This window comes from Cebus imitator, unplaced genomic scaffold (assembly GCF_001604975.1).
Source record: "Cebus imitator isolate Cc_AM_T3 unplaced genomic scaffold, Cebus_imitator-1.0 Scaffold498, whole genome shotgun sequence".
NCBI lineage: Eukaryota > Metazoa > Chordata > Mammalia > Primates > Cebidae > Cebus > Cebus imitator.
This window is the reverse complement of record NW_016107813.1, coordinates 1271759-1288365: the sequence shown is the minus strand read 5'-3', so window position 1 is coordinate 1288365 and position 16607 is coordinate 1271759. Positions and strand designations below refer to the sequence as shown.

General features: G+C 31.6%; 1 non-coding gene across 1 annotated transcript; it reads left to right on the top strand.

Moving 5' to 3' along the window:
- The first annotated feature begins 16093 nt into the window (after positions 1–16093).
- Positions 16094–16198, top strand: LOC119468821. Its single transcript, XR_005197591.1, has one exon. It is a non-coding gene; the product is annotated as a U6 spliceosomal RNA (small nuclear RNA).
- The last annotated feature ends 409 nt before the right edge of the window (positions 16199–16607 follow it).

Below are 16607 nucleotides of genomic sequence, written 5' to 3'. Positions count from 1 at the left end.
TTTATTTTTGCAGCATGTGTTACATCACCCCATTCATTTCTGATTTTATTTACCTGAAGCTTATGTCTTATCTTTACTCTTAGTTAAGCTAAGGTTTTGTCAATTTTGGTTATCGTTTCAAAAAAGGTTTTAGCTCTAAGGGCTTATGTGATTATTTTAGGCACAGTTTGGTTTATCCAATATGATCATCTCATCTCAAATTTTATAACCTTAATTTTATATATATATATATATATATATATATATATATATATACACACACACACAGTCCCTTTTGCCATGTAACCTAACCTGTTCATAGTTTCCAGGGAGCTGGGTATAGATATAGATATTTTGGGGGGTTCATTATTCAATAATTATTAGCCTATATATAGCTAATAGAACTAAGCAACCATTCATTCATTCTTTAGGAATAAAGAATGAAAAGTATATCTGAATGTAGTCAAAATGAACCACAATAGAATTGTACCCAAACTGAAAGAATCTTTCTATTACAGACACAAATGGAATCAATATTACCTGCCTAGATGTTGAAAGTTGTAATGTTTTAAACATATTATTGTGAGATAAGGTGTTTCTGAGAGACAATTAAATGACCAGGGAAAAATCCGATTCTCCCTACATGCCTTGGCTAAGAAGAGCATATGGTATAAGATGTTATAAAGCCGGTCCTCATTGAAGTTACATTCTGAATAACTTCCCTATAATATTAAACTTTAATGAGAGCTAAGTTAGAATGAATGTGTTATACCTATTTATAGTTGCATTGAAGAATCTGGTTACACTGGAATCTTTTTGCTTTTTGTTCCTCTAACTTTGCTTTTATTTCAGCAAAAATGGAAATGGTGATATCTTTACTTAATATATTTAGTGACCTGAGAATCAATCTCATGCTGCTTTCTCTTCAAGCTTCAGCTTAAAAGACACCACAGATTTTTTTAAAGGGAAACACCATCTGAATGGATTTCTTCCTAATGACAGGTAATGTTATAAAGTAATGCATTTTGGCATGTGCAGGGACTGTCGCTACTTAGCATTTTGAGGTACATCTGTTTTTTCATATTACGATAGGACTTAGGAAATAAAGACTACTTGGGCAGCATGTAAAATGCCAAACTACCTGTAAGTCCATTGTGGCACAGTGAGATACTGCTGTATTCACCACTTGTCTATTTTAGGGAATTCATAAGCACAGCTTGGCTTGTTTCTTAGAGTTCAAAAACCTGGCAAAGTACATCACTGCAGATCTTTTTCATCTGCTGTGTTGACACAAAGATCAATGACCCCTTTTGAATGATCAAGATTTTGACAGCTTAATTTCTGTGTTATGTGTTGCTAAGGTAACACAATTTTCGTGAATTCTACAGTTAATAAATCCTTAAGAAATGTCTTCCATTTTTAGTATTGCAAGTAATTTAATGTTGAAGTTAAAAAGATTTATTTCTTGGTTCACTTTCCATTCGCTGAAGAAACTCACTTTACCTGTTGGCTATTGTCTTCCTTCTTAGAATAACTGACTCAATCCGGACAGAAAAAGAAACTTAAAACACGGTGACTTATAACTGAAAAGGAAATAAATATCTCAAAGAGGAAAATAAAGCAATACATTTTCTTTCTAGCCTGATTATGCTTTAGAGATGAGCAGACAAAAGTACAGCTTTTAATGCAATCTTTAGATTTGCAGTATTATTTTCAAAGTTTGGTATGACACTCAATTTGTATTGATACTACATACAGCATTTTCAGAGAAAAGTAGGGTATTAGTGTTCTAGTGCTGTGTAACAAATTGCCACCAACTTAGTTACTTAAAACAACACCATTTATTATCCTACAATTTGATAGGTCAGAAATTGAAGTATGGTTGAATTGGATTTTCTACCCACAGTCTTGTAAGGCTAAAATCACAGTGTCAGCTGAGCTGTGTTTCTTTCTGATATGAGGATCCTCTTTCAAATTCATATGGATTTTGAAAGAATTAACTATCTCATAATTATTTGGAGTAGGACCCTCATTCTCCTTCTGGCTGTTGGATAGGAACAAGTTTCTGCTTTTGGAGCTGCCCACAGCCCTTAACCATGTGGCATCCTGCATAGGTTCTCTCCACTTTCTATGTCTCTAACTTTAAAAAGAGCTCAGTCTTCGTAAAGACTCAATTGATTACATTAATCTCACCTAGTAAGCTCCCTCTTAATGAACTCAAAGTCAACTGATCAGTAACAAGATCTCAGGAGTGATATCATATATTCACAGGTTCTGCCGGAACCCCAGGGGAGGGGGTTATAATCAGGGTTTATATGGCAGGGACCAGGAATCATGGGGCCATCATAAAAATCCTGTTTTCTGCCAGTAGATTATGTGTATTCGAATACAAAGTACTGGTATTCATAAAACAAATAATTCCAAGCATGTTTTGGTGAATGACTGATACTATTTTAAACAATCAAATCCTATAATTTTTGTGTTTACAAAGTTCTCCATTATGATACATTTGCTTTGTAATCATAAAATAGAGAAAAGCATCTGGCCCATCTGCCTGCCCATTGACTAAAAATATAGATAGATGATTCAACTGTAATATTTAGATACAAATATTTTTAAAACAGTAATGATAACATCCTAATAAATGTACACTATAAATATAAGTATATAAATATACATTCAATAAACATGTATTATATTAAATATTTAATATATTTGTAAGAATTGTCTTATACAATTATGGAACTTAAAACTATGACAATTCATTAAAAATTCTCTATTTCAATGTCCAAGAAAATAGTTCTGTTCCTAGGAACTAGTTCTGTTACTAGGAAGTGTATATCATGTAAAATATAAATAGAAAGCAAACACACAGCTTAAAAACATATTCTGGGGATAAACCCATTTAAGAAGTTTGTAAAAACTACATGCCCTGATGGAGAAAAATGTAATTGGTTAGACATGCAAATCCAGGAAGATTTATGTCATGGCAATAAATATCATATGAGAAATTAATCACCTGTTACAGGCCATAGCAATTTTATATGGAGAATTCAGAATGGGGTCATATGAATGGATATCAAATCTGTAAGTCAGTTATTCAGAAGACAGAAAGTACCCAAATGGATTTTGAACATAGTTGTTGGAAATATTAATATAAAAACACATATATCAGATTTTTTAAAAACTCTCTACAAATCTCTTCTGTAAAAGGAAATGTCCTTTTGATAAAATATGCAAAGTCCAATATCACATAAATCAATTTTGTATAAATATTTTTTACATAAAACAGAAGCATGTTTTTTAAAACTGCATAAATGTGACTAGGTAGTGAAGAATCCACAGAGGAATTAAATGAATTTGTAGTTTCATATGTTGATGCAATCTGACATCCATATAATGAAGACAGAATTTATTTTCTACTATTTCAAAGATTTATCTCTTCTTGTTGTCTAACATTTTCAGTTGATATCAACACTATCTGCCGAGTCAGAGTCAACACAGCATTATTCCTCAATTATCAGAACAAATCATGAAAGTATTTTTATTCCAGGCTTAAAAGGTACCTTGAATTCATTTCAATTTTTCATATTCATCACAATTTTCTACTAATTATTCTTGTTTTACTTTGGAATTTTTTTTTTTTTTTTTTTTTTTTTTTTTTTTTTTTTTTTTTTTTTTTTTTTTTTTTTTTTTTTTTTGAGACAGAGTCTTGCTCTGTCGCCAGGCATACCAGGCTGGAGTGCAGCGGCACTGTCTTGGCTCATTGCAAGCTCTGCCTCCTGGATTCAAGCAATTCTCCTGCCTCAGCTTCCCCGGTAGCTGGGACGACAGGTGCATGCCACCAGGCCCAGATAATTTTTTAAAAAAATTTTAGTAAAGAGGGGTTTCACCATGTTGGCCAGGATGGTCTCGATCTCCTGACCTCGTGATCCGCCCACGTCGGCCTCCCAAAGGGCTGGGATTATAGGTTTGAGCCACCGCGCCTGGCCTACTTTGGAAAATTTTAACCCGAGGGAACTTTTTATGTACATATGTTTAGGTTTCTCCAGCTAAATTCTGATTCAGAAAGTCTGGATTGTATCTCAAGCATCTACCTTTCCTGAAAGTTTCATAGGTTATTCTAATAAGGCCTTAGATGAAAACTATTATAGTTTTTTCTAGTTTTCATTGTTGATATACATTTCTTTTTAATAATTTATTTCTTCATTACCATATATCATGCAAAAAGTTCTCAGAGTGTATAATCTTAAAAATTACTGTTAGATTATTTTTGTTTCTAAAAATTTATATATCACCACATCTTTCAGTGACAAAGTTACAGTTTCTGAGCATGATAGCCAAGATTCATCAAAATGTATTGTTAGTCTCATCTGCATTAGTTAATGCATTAATTAAACATTTTGTTCCAATGGTATTGAAGTTTTCCTGTTCACCGCCATTGCATACATTTTCATATTCTTGTGACTTTTTGAATACTCCTTTTCCATTTGTTTTCCATTCCCAAAATATATGTCACTTTTTCAATCTAAGAAAATTTCATCTCATCCTTTAAGATTTGGCTGAAGTGTTATCTCTTCAATAACCTCTTACGGTATTTAACCAAAGTTAGTTGGTCACTCCTCTCTGGTTCCACAAAAGGTTTCTTTTTACTTTAGTAAAGTACTTAAATTTTTACAAGTCTGTATTCTACACCATTCTTCCACTTCTTCAAAAATATAAACCATATCTTATTTACTAGGCCAAGTCCATATTATGTTCTACAGACCAGGGCTCACAGACTCAATACATATTTGTTTTGTAAATAATAAATGAATGTATGCACACATGTGTACATCAGTGAGAGTTTTTCTTCCAACAAACTTTCCAAAGACTATGAGAAATGATAATGCTGAAAGTGTGACAATTTGATTAAGAGTCGAAAATAATATTTAATAGCACAGACATGGGGCCCTTATTACCATTGAGGAAGGTCTAAAACAAAAGGCTGTGATAGTTTTATGGATTGGAGTTGAAGGGAGAGCAAGAAGTAAGGGCTAAGAATGGAAAAAGAGTACCGAGCACTGAGTCAAAGTGGGGAAAGTGCCTTCAAGGTCTTCCCCTCCTCCCTCCAATAAGAAATTCTCAGCTGACACACCTAAAGAAGACCTCTACCTCAAGTCCTCAGATAAGAAACCTAGGCATGAAGGAACTGGAAATGCAAATACATACATGAAAGAATGTAACTCACACATGCACACTTCCTGTTGGTTCTGTTTCTTTGGAGGACACAGACTAATTCACCATCTAATCTTTAAAAATTTTAACTATAAATAACTGACTGATCTCTTCTTTTGTTCAATCAAATCATTTGCTCTTCTCAAGATACTGAAGCATGTAACTTTTCTTGAGCTATAAATGGATTTTAGCTTCCTAATCTTTTAATTTATTTGTACTCAATTTCCCAGAAACATAATTGTTTCCTCTAAGGAAGTATTTATCTCATAGTGTTCCCTACAAATCCAAAGAGTTTTATACGTCTAACCTATCTAATAAGTAGGTTACGATTCAGCCTGTTAACAGCTTAAAGGTTAGTTTACTTTATTTTCTTTTTGTTTTATTGTACTTTAAGTTCTGGGGTACATGTACAGATCTTGCAGGATTGTTGCATAGGCACACACATGATAGGGTGGTTTGCTGTCTCAATCCCCCCAACGCCTACATCAGGCATTTCTCCCAGTGTTATCACTCCCCAACCTCCCCACCCCTCACCGTCCCTCCCCTAGTCGCGCACCCACCAACAGACCCCAGTGTGTGATGTTCCCCTCCCTGTGCCCATGTGTTCTCATTGTTCAACATTTGCCAATGAGTAAGAACATGTGGTGTTTGGTTTTCTGTTCTTGTGTCAGTTTGTGGAGAATGATGGTTTCCAGATTCATTCATGTCCCTCCAAAGAAACTGATCATTTTTTATGGCTGCATAGTATTTCATGGTGTATATGTGCCACATTTTCTTTGTCCATTCTATCATTTATGGGCATTTGGGTTGGTTCCAAATCTTTCCTATTGTAAACAGTGCTGCATGAACATACGGGGTCATGTGTCTTTATAGTAGAATGATTTATAATCCTTTGGATATATAGAAAGTAATGGGATTTTCTTGATCAAACTTGCTATTACATAAGTTTTCACATTCATTTGTGTAGGACCTAAAACATGGTTGTAATGTATATGTTTTACATGGTGGTCCTGGATAAAGAATGGAAAATGATAAATTAAAAGTGTATGACAATTATACATATATATTTATTTATATTTAAGACAATACCCAGTGCATAAATAAGAAAATATCTTCAGGAATTATAGACCACTTGACAACTGTTTTCTAAAAATAATAGATGCTCACAATTGCCATTTTTGGATTATAGTTGCCCAGATTTTAATGAAAATAAAACACCTCTATGGATATAAGTACTTTGCAACATTTACCTTTCCAGGAAGGCTTCTCATGAGATAGTTTTTACAGCTGTACCACAGTTAATGAGACCACTGATGCTTTATGAGTTACATACTTCCATCATAATAAATTGAAGTTCAATAATTATTTATCTAAATATTGGTTGTTGCTGAATCATATCTTTGAGAAAATGTCTAAGGACCTTGAATATTTTTACTTCATCCAAGATGGAAATAAAATAATGATCCTTATATTTACTATCAAACCTTGACAGCAATCCTTATGAGATTTTTCTTCCATCATAGTATTTAGAGTATCTTCCAAACTGTAGACTGCCAGAAACTTGTTGAACATGTAAAAATTCCAATAAAACAAAAAATATATATAGCTTGATATTGCATTTCTAATGATTTTAAATTAAAATCATTTGAAAGAATAATATGCACTTATATTTATTCAATATATGTTAAATATAATCTCAAAATGAACTCATCTTTCATTGTACTATATGTTAATACATTTTTCAAGATATTTTGTTGATTTACTTTCAAAGGCTTTGGTTTCAAATAAACTTAAAGTTTATTGTATACAGACTTAAATACGTACAATTATTGTATTCATAAATTTTATTAGTAAAGTTGATTGTATAACATGTATTAAGTAAACTTTATAAATACTTATGACTGATCATGGCCTGCACAAAACAGTACTTTTTTTAATAGTAAAAATGAAACAAAAAATAGTTTCGACTTTTATCATAATGGAATCATACAAAACAGATTTTCCTATATATTTATCATTTGACAAGAGGAATAGCCATCTTATAGAATTACGTATGTTCTATTTCCCTGGGAATTCAATTGTACCCAGAGCAGGTGGTCTGTATTTAAATAGACAGTAATAGAGCTTGCACATAGACTAATAAAAATGTCTATTTTTTACAGTTTTGGAGACACAAAATATATTACCTGGTAACATGTACATCATTTGTCATCAAACATCGTTTCTCTTAATTATATCAATTCTAGTTTTCTTTTGATTCACGTACACTTTTCTCTAACATAAATGTCAGATAAATATGTGTATATTTGAAATAGTTTTTATTTACATCAATTTGTTTTCATCTACAAATTGTCAACAGGAAAGATAAATAAGCTTTCCAAGGAGGAAAGTTGATATAATTTATTAGAGACAAAATTATATTTGAACATTGGTCTACTAAATCCATTTACCTTTCTTTTTTTCTTGATGTTGTGATTTGAAAAGCACTAATTTTTTTTTTTTTTAATGAAAATTGTCTGGATCATGTGCAACTAGACTGAACGAGGCCTCACAGATCGATGACTGTAAGTCTGGCTGGCTGACTTACATTTCATGAAATCGTAAGTGAATACTGAAGTGTCTTCAGTCTTGTGTAAGTGGAAACTGTGCCTGCACATTGTTAGTGAGGGTAAATGTTTCCAAAACCTCTTCTCTAACAAAAAGAGAAAAGCAAAAATTGAAGAGTGAAAAAGGATATTGTATAACAGAAAATTTCAAAAGCACTAAGGAGGAGAAAGAGAAAGACACCAAGTAGGATTTCATAAAAATTAATCTTACATAATAAGTGAAAACTGTTTTTGAATTTTGCATGTCTTTAATTCCTTCAGAATTTCTCTTTCTCATCAGAACTTCTTAGCCACAATGATTATTTTTAGAACTATTGGTCTGGACTTTCTAATCCTACAAAAATATCTTTTTAAATTACATAAAATAGAGTACAATCAACTAGCACACTTAATGAATTGAGCATTCCTTATTATTTAATTTTATAATCCCTCATTATTATTATTCATTATATTGTGAACATATTTCTAATTGTTTATATGTCTATGTTAGAATATTTTACAAGTTGCTCAAAAGAAAAAAACTATGTCTTAATCACAGTATTTATATCTCTAGTGAAAAACAGTATAACTGCTTTTTAAAAGATTTATCAATATAGTTTTCCTGATTAAATATTTCTCAGGTAAAATCCAAAATATCCCTAAAGTTTTTACTCATTTGTTTGGCATCACTTTGATCCAAGTAAGCATGTAAGAGTCATTTAAACTGTAGAGTAGTTCCATCTTCCAAGTAAATAGCTGTATAATTGTTTTTGTTTTTATTTCTCCCTCTATTTGGATATAGTATGGAAAACATAGAGAAAAATAAACACAGAAGAAAAAAAAGACAAAGTTTGTATAATTTGGAGATGGAAGTTTTTTGTTTTACAGAATTCCCTGAAAAGTAAGGGGATATCCATTCTCTTTTTTTACCATATAACTTGACCACCGTGGAGCAACTAAAGATAACTTCCAAATTCATGTCTCTGTAGAGTTACTCATAGCTTGCTTTCATGCCAATGTGTATGATGCAGGCATACATTTTTACTGAAGTGTTTAGCAGGACTGCAGCTACGTGACTCAACTTTCACATTGGTTATGTAATTTGAAGTAACTCATATGTTAGTATATTATAAGTATATTTAAAATGCCTTCAACATTTCAATTTTTGGAAGGTAATAAAAATAACTGCTTCAGCTTTTCCTTTTAAAAATAATAGAAAGGATAAATATGATAATGTAATTCTTCCCTGATCATAAAACTAACCTCAAACATATGCCATATGGTTAATTTCTCAATATAGGCATTCCAAAACAACTAATCAAAAACAATGTTAATAGAAATAAGAATAAAAAAGCCCCTGATAAATATGTGTTGGTATGTATAGTACTTTTAATTATAACACATAACTAGATTATAAAAATATAAAATTTTGAGGAACATGCTGTCACTTAGGGTCCTGGCAAAAAGAGTATATTCAAATTGGGAAATTTCAGGAGACTTTGATAAACCCATTATTTACAAAGATTTAGAAAATATGGAAAAACCTCAAGACAGTGTAGGATTTCCTTATAGCTATTGTTAGTGGGCAGTCACAATTACCACACCTTCAATTTCCAGTTTCATCACATGGAAAAAAAAAAACAAAAACAAGAGATCCACAGACATTTATTTACTAATAGAGCTCTATGTATAATGCCTAATGCAGAAAATTAAACATTCAGCAATAAAACATACATTTAAATATCACTTATATTTGCACAATAGAATAATACAAATTTTCAAATATTTTCCACAAAAAGACATGGTAAAAATGACTTAAATATTTTTAAACACATTTTTACAGTTTTCTTTAGGTATATTTATTGTGTAAAAATTGCATTAATTTGCAGTAGAAAATATTCTGACTCTTAATACACATTGTTATACCATAAAGACACCATAATGAATATAGTGTCTTCTCGTCCTTTATTGTAATAGGTCTCTCAAATCACTTTGACCTACCAAAAACAGTGTCATTATAGATTATTTTTTCAATTTAGAGATTTTTAAAAAGTTGAATCATATATACTTTTTTCTTTGGAAACTTTATGTATTTCACAATAGAAAGGAAAAATAACTAACACATGGAAGCTAACACAGCAGTAATACTACTAAACTAAATATTAGTTAAGATATAAATATTAAAAAGAGAAATGTATTTAACACTTTAAAAAATCATTAAAATTATTACAGGTTACTTGTCTAAGCAATAGAAAATCAAAATGTAAAGAAAAGTTAGATTTAAAATAAATAAATCTGCAATCATAATATAAAATTTAATGCAACTCCCTCATAAATTATATTTGTCCTGGTTTATTCTGAAAACTGAGCATGTGAAAGAATGCCTATTGAACACAGGGCTTCTGTTTCTCTTTCTTTGAATATATGGAAAGTACTGTGCCTCAAATATAAAGGATTAACAACTTTACAAAAACCAAAGCAATATTTACAAAATGATGACTACATGCCACAAGTAAATTCTCAATACTGTTTAAATAGACATCAATTTATATGAAAAATTCAATAAAAATATTAACAGTATTTAATATTAAAAGCTATGTTCAGAATCTACAAAACATTCTTATCATTAACATGATAAAAATAAATATTTACAGCCCAGGAAAAATGACAATGGATTTTGCCTTCTCAATTTCATTAAGTTCTTCTGTAATTTTACTTATTATATTCTTCTGCTACCTTTCGGGTTGGTTTCATCTTTTTTTTCCCCCATTTCTGTTAGGTACAATGTTAGATTATAAATTTAAGATATTTTTAACTTCTTGATGAAGGTGTTTAGGGATATAAACATTACTCTCAACACTGCTTTGGCTACATCTCAATGATTTTGGTAAGTTGTGTCCACATTTTAATTAACTTCAAGTACTTTTTTGATTTTTGTCTCAATTTCAGTGTTCACCTAGGAGTTATTTAGTAATAAGTTGTTTAATGTTCATGTATTTGTGTAGAATATATCTCAATAGATGATCAAAGAAGAAAAAACAGGATTCGTATTTGTATACCACAGCAGGAAAATATTAAAACACTTTAAATGTGTCCAATAATGGGATTTTAAGTTAATGAGTTTCTAATCATAGTATTATATAGTATACAGTACTGAGAAAATAATTTTATAAATAACCACCTTATATTTTAAATGCAAAATAAGCTAGATATACTGATAGTTAATAGTTACTTGCTCATTTAAAAAGTATGTGTTGAATGAGCTATATCCATTTGTCTATGAAGGGAGTTTTCCTACAGATGTATTCTATAATTGTTAGAAAATAATCTAAATTCTTGTTAATGTTACTATTAAAAAACAGCAGTCATGTAAACAAATGAAAGCATAATCTTCCATGAATTAAACATATTTGTATAACATAGAAAAAAATTACAGTATATTTAATAAAAAGTAGTACTGACAATATAAACATGGTTTGCCATTGAGAGAAGATATAAACCCTAAAAATATTTTTGAGGAAAAATATTTCTTCTCTTTTAGCATATTTGGATTATGAAGAAACAGATACTAAAATATTGATAAATATGTATATATTTCTCATTACCTATGTGTTATTCATACACATATTGTTATATGTGTATTGTATATGTATCATATATAACTTATATTTATATATCATATGTATGTATCATAGGCAAATATTAATATACATATAATATCATACATATGTATTATTCATATGTATATGCTATTCGTTTCAGTAAAAATGTGTGTGTCAAGAGGTCATTTGGATTTCTAGGATTTTCCAAATAATTTCTAGTTCTATAAATAGTTAACATAAATAATGAAATAATGATAGGCTTTAAACAATTGAAAACATTTTTAAAAATCAAACTTGCTTAATACTGCCTTATATAATTTTCTTTTATCTGGTCTCATTCCACTTAACAATATTATTTTAAAGTCTGGTGACTTTTCCCATTACCACTTGCCAATTGTACCCTTGTATCAGAATTTTAGGGTTTGTTTCTTTATTCTCAGCGTTTTGTACTTCCACTTCATGAAAAAAAATTAGGATTTTGGTCTCGATTTTTTTACTATGTATTCCTGTTTGACCACATTATTTCCTTACTCTACCTAGGCTCTACCTAAACTTTAGGCTCTACTAATTAGTTTCAGCTAACTGATTGAGTTTCATTTTTCCTATCTTGTTATAAATTCTTAAATGAAGACATCTGAGAAGAGAATAATAAGACTTTAAATAACTTTATTTAACAATAAGACATAAATACTATGATTGATTTAATTTTCAAAACTAAAAACAAATATTTAATATGCATTACCATATCTGTTAATGTTTATTTTAATGATCTTAGAATATATAACCTATATTTAAATAGAACTCCTATTGGAGATTTCTCCACAAATGATATTATAATCATAAAAATGTATGATTAGCTTTGGATTCATCAAACTACTACAACTGTTCACCATCCTAAAAAAAAAATGTAAAAATTGATTTTAATTACTAGTATTACTAGGTTTTCTTAATTAAATATTATTTGTTCTTTAAAACGTTTACATTCTGACAAACTATAACAGTTTTGCAATATTTTTAATAAGGTAAAATGAATATTTTAAAGTAAAGGCACTATTAGTAATCAAAATATTATGCCATAAATTCTAAATCCTAATTGAACAAGGCCATGTTAAGAATAGTTTGAATACCTTCAAGCAATAGCCCTGTTTCTATTCACTCTTCCAATTCTTTTATTTACCAAATATAGGCAATTTCTGTTTATTACTTAGTATAAATTTACCCAAATGATGCATTAACTTATTCTCAATTAATCAAGTTACAAAGCTCTATGGTATCCCAATCCTTGCACTAAAAGTCTCTACAGATGGAGCCCATGCACTATTTGATACAGTTCTTGTTTCCACGTCTGTGGCATTTGCAGGATTACACAGAGTAATAGCAAGCTTTGGAAAACAGAACTACAGTTTAACAAGGGTTTGAACTGTGTAGGTCTGATAGTATTTGGATTTGCTTCTGCCTCTGCCACTTCTGAGACAGCAAGAGGAACGATTTCCCTTCCCGTAGGGTCCAGCCCTACTAGGGTCATAAGGTGTTCCTTATTGCTATGCTGAGGCACTGTATCTGAGAAATAAGGAGACAAGACACAGAAAGACAAAGAAGGCACAGCTGGGCTCAGGGGGCCAACACCTCTTAAGTGGAGACAGGTGAGGCCCCAAGTGTCTAGGCGCCTCTATATTTATTAGGCACAAGACAGGGGGAAGGGTAGTAAGTGATGTCATCTTAAGGACAGTGATAGGGGTCAAGACAATCAAGTGAGCAATAAACAAGGGGCCCAACCCCATTAGGTCACCGAGTCAAGGAGGTGGGCAGTGTGCAGTGAGGAGGGTGCAGTGTGCAACATCTCTTATCTAGAGCAGGCTGCTTCAAAGATTTCCTAGAGGAGGATGCTCCGAGTCAGCATAACAGCAACAGAGCTGCAGGGTATACAGCCACCTGCTGGCAGCTTCCAATAATTTTTATAGGAGGATGCTTTGAGTCAGCACATATCAACAGAGCTCACAAAGTATACAGCCACCTAGGCGCGATTATACCGGGGGAGTTTTAAACCTTCGGTTGCTTTTGGGCTTGCCAACCTGAGGCCAGCTTCCACAAGAACTGGACTCTAGGTACTGCAACTCCTTTTCAGGAGGAGTGACTCTTGCTCCAAGCCTGCCATACAGCAGGTATCTCTATGATACTGAACACTGCTACCTGCGCCAGCCTGCCATGTAGCACATGCCCTTTCAGGCAGGGGTGCTACCACCTGGGCCACAGATTCTTGTCCTGGTGTAACTGTTTTTCCCTTAAATCATGCTCTGTACCATGTCTGCTCTAGACATTCCTCCGACTACCTGTTTATTCCTTAATTCATTCTCTATACCATGTCTGCTCTAGACATTCCTCTATGAACTAAGATATAATTATATATATATATATATATATGTGTGTGTGTGTGTGTGTGTGTGTGTGTGTGTATATGTTTGTGTATATGTGTGTGTATATATATATATGTGTGTGTGTATATATATATATGGAAGTAACTGAATAGTAAGATATTCTTCGGGCACTAATTGTTCTAACTATAAATTAATACATGATTGTATATAAATGATTATATAAAGGAAATAACTGAGTAGTAACATAATAAACTATGATATTCTTCAGGCACTAATTGTGCTGGGGATCTGCTTAGCTCTCCTTCCTCAGTGCCCAGATTGGGGGTTATCCACACCTTCGTCCTCCTTATCACCAAGGTACTCAACATGAAGATGATAAGGTAAAAACCTTTTTGATGATCCACTTCCACTTAAAAATAGTAAATATAGTTTCTCTTCTTTATGATTATTTTAATAACATTTTCTTTTCTCTAGCTTTATTGTAAGAATACAGTATGTATTCTATAAAATATATGTTAAATGAGTATGTTATGAGTAAGGCTTCCAGTCAACTGCAGAATATTACAAATTAAAATTTGGGAGAGTCAAAAATTATATGAAGATTTTTGACTGTGCCAGGAATTTGGTTACTTCTAATCCTTGCATTGTTCTGAGGGCAACAGGAGTTGCAAAATTAAAAGTAATAATAAAGCATTTGAGTCTGGGTGCAGAAGTTAGGTAAATGCTTAAACAAAATTCTTTTGTTGTTAGAAAAATCCAAGAAGTTAATATTAAAAGGCAAATGTGATTGTATAATTAGAGAATCTAGAAGTGATGAAAAAAGAAAATAGTATTTATTGAAATTATCATTTGTACATTGCATTTAATGTTAATTCCACAGGCTTCAGTATCCTAAGGCATACTCCTGCATAATGTTTGACAGAAAAATGAATACTTTCCAATAATAAAAACATCATAACTTACCAAAACTATGCTAAGTTCATTCTTTTGCAGGAATAAGAGAGATGCTTAATCAAGGTTATACAATGGGGGCAGCGTAAAAAAGTCCTTGACAGACTAGTTCTTATGCAAAGCATCTTTAACTAAAGACATTGTAAGATGCATAATGCTATCCAAAATAAAGCTGCTGATACTACATTGTGACAAGTGTCTTTAAAAAAAAATGGCAATTTTCTGAAAGAATAAAACCTAAATTAGAAATATTACATGACACCTTTTGGAAACCCAATGAAAGGAAAAGTATCATAAAAGCAGTCTCTCTCTTACAAGGAAAGAAAGGGAAGAACTTCAGGACAATGTAAATTATCACCTTTATACTACAAGCTCAAAGGCAGATGCTATTTCTATATAGAAGAATACCAGCCTGATTTCCTTACTCCTTTTTCTTTGAGTTGCTATTCTATAGTATCAAGGGGATTAGAAAATCTGGCAGCTTTACATAGTCTTCAGCATTTCTAACTCATTTCTAACTTTGCAGTGACTTGATGATAGTTAATTGTCCAATTCTTTTGTCCCTGGTCAGGACCACAAAGCTTCTTTTGAATGTAAGTAATTAATAAATTTTTGCTGAATGGGATATTAATATGTAGCTAGGAGTGCTTTAAAAAGAGTGTTGTGTCAGTTGTGTTTGTCCTTGATTCTACTTACTTTGATTTTCTCATTGCATTTTTATTAATAATATTTTATATTATTATGGTATGTTATCATTTGAGGGACACTTTTAAAGTACTCAAGCAACTTTTATGTTTTTTACTATTCTCTACATTAAAAATATGTAAATGTTATGCAAAAGGCTGCATGCATATTTATCTAGCATGTGTCTATTGAATACTAATCACATAATGTTATTAGTTTAAGGTGCTGGACAGTAGACTAAATGATAATGCCAAATAATAACTACTAGTTTAATAGCTCCTTGTAACTTATCTGTAAATCTTTTGCATGTAGTGTCTTATTTGCTTGTAAATACATACCTATCTGACTTTGTTAATAAGAAATACTATAACTTTTGTAAATTTCTGTTTCTCACATAAATATCTTTAAGAAAGTGGACACATCATGAAAAATAAAGATTAACAAATTGTAGATGTGATATTAAAATTACAATGCTTTTGAAAGTTTATCTACACCATAGACAATAACAAAAAAATCAAGTGAAAATATTCACAGTGGAACTCAATTATATGAAGTGCTTTAATAAAATATATTTTTAAGAAACTTATATAATGTTTTCACTTTTGGTTATTACATTATTCAAGTTTCTCCAGAAAAAACGTAAGTAATGGGATTTCGAGAGAGAAAGAGAAAGATAAAGAGGGAAAAAGGGTGAAAGAGACTACTCACTTTGGCAGCACATAAACTAAAATTGGAATGATACAGAGAAGATTAGCATGGCCCCTGAGCAAGGATGACAGAAATTTGTGAAGCATTCCATATTTAAAAAAAAAAAANACTAATCTGATTATGAAGGCTGACAAGTCTCAAGATGTACAGATAAATTAGCAAGCAAGAGATCCCAGAGACCAGAAAGCTGGTGGTGCAGTTCCTGCCTGAAGGCTGGAAGGCTGAGACTCAGGAAGAGCAGGTACTTCAGTTTGAATTTCAAGGCCTGCAAAAATACATAATATTTTAATTCCAAGGTAGTTAGGTAAAACAATTACCTTAATCTGAAAAAGGTCATAATTTTGTTCTGTTTACGTCTTAACTAACATGAAGAGGACCAACCACATTAGGAGGGTAATCTGCTTTACTAAATGATATGGTTTGGCTTTGTGTCCCTACCCAAATCTCATGTCAAATTGTAATCCCAAGTGTCAGGGAGAGACCTGGTGGGAGGTGATTAGATCATT